This window comes from Petaurus breviceps, unplaced genomic scaffold (assembly GCF_028583685.1).
Source record: "Petaurus breviceps papuanus isolate PSGF00001 unplaced genomic scaffold, PetGlider_PUasm1.0 226, whole genome shotgun sequence".
NCBI lineage: Eukaryota > Metazoa > Chordata > Mammalia > Diprotodontia > Petauridae > Petaurus > Petaurus breviceps.
Genome location: NW_027185890.1, coordinates 10,284,220 through 10,285,853, shown reverse-complemented (window position 1 = coordinate 10,285,853; position 1,634 = coordinate 10,284,220).

Here is a 1,634-nt window from a genome sequence, read left to right as displayed (position 1 = left end):
GATGTGGAAACCCAGATGTTGACTGGGTATGGATGTAATGGTTGGACAGTTTGGAAATCTGTCTACTTGATGTTTCTGTCTTGATAATTCTGCCTGTATGCTTTGAGGTTCAGGGTGCTGACCTTTTCTCCTGAACAAGGTAAACGATATATGTCTGACTGATTAAAGTAAGTTTGTTAACCCATTTTGAGTTGCTTTCCTTTAAGAAAGCAGATCCAAGAACCTGTGGTGGCTGCAAACCCTGAGGACGCTTGGGGTGCTTGCTGCTACACTACCCACTACCCCAAAACAGTGATCCCACTGAATATCCCCTCCCTCAATCTGCTTTCTCCTATATCTTCCCTCATCCTCCCTCTGACTTTCCAGTAGAGCATGGTGGATCTCTATGCCCCAGTGCCTGTATATCTTATTTCCCAGTTACATGTAAAATAATAATAATAATTTATTTTTTAAACATTTTATTTTAAACTTTTGAATTCCAGATTCTTTCCCTACCTCCCTTGTCACCCACCCTTTCTGGGAAGATAAGCAATTCAATATAGGTTGTACATGTGTAGCTATGCAAAACATTTCCATGGGGGATATATTGTGAAAGACTGACTATATTTCCCTCCATCCCATACCACCCCCCCCCCCTCATTCTATTCTCTACTTTGATCCTGTCCCTTTTCAACAGTGGGTGCTTCCAAACTTCCCTCCCCCCAGTCTGCCCTCCCTTCCATCATCTCCCCTCTCATCCCCTTCCCCCCTATTCTCCTGTATGGTGAGATACCCTATTTAATATGTATGTCATTCCTCCCCAAGCCAAATTCATTGAGAATAAGGTTGTCTCATTCCCTTTTGCCTTCCTGTTCCACCCCTCCACTGTAACAGTTTTCCCTTGCCTCTTCTATATGAGATAATTTACCCCATTCTATCTCACCCATCTCCTCTCATTATATTCCTCTCTCACCTCTTAATTTCAACTTTTAAGTATGATCCCTTCCTATTCAACTGATCTTGTACCCTATGTCTATGTAAACCTGGACACATACTCATATATACACATACTCACATATGTATTCATATGCCCATATACCCTCCTATATACATATGTATGTATGTATATATGCACACACACATTTCTATTCCCTTCAACTATTATCATAGTGAGAAAAGTTTCATAAGTTACAATTGTCATTTTTCCATGTAGGAATTTAAGTAGTTCAAATTTGATAAATTCCTTCTTTATCAAATAAGGAATTTATCAAGGAATTTCTTTTCCCTGTTTACCTTCTCTGACTTCTCTTGCTTCTTGTATCTCAATGTCAAATTTTCTATTCAATTCTGTTTTTTTCCATCAAGAATGTTTGAAAATCCTCTATTCCATTGGATGACCATATTTTTCCCTGAAACATGATACTCAGTTTTGCTGGGTAGGTGACTCTTGGTTTTAATCCTAGCTCTTTTGATCTCTGGAATATCACATTCCAAGCCCTTCAATACCTCAGTGGAAAAGCTGCCAGATCCTGGGTTATCTGATTGTGTTTCCACAATATTCAAATTGCTTCTTCCTGGCTGCTTGTAATATTTTCTCCTTGATCTGGGAATTTGAGAACCTGGCTATAATATTCATAGTTTTCTTTTGGGGATCT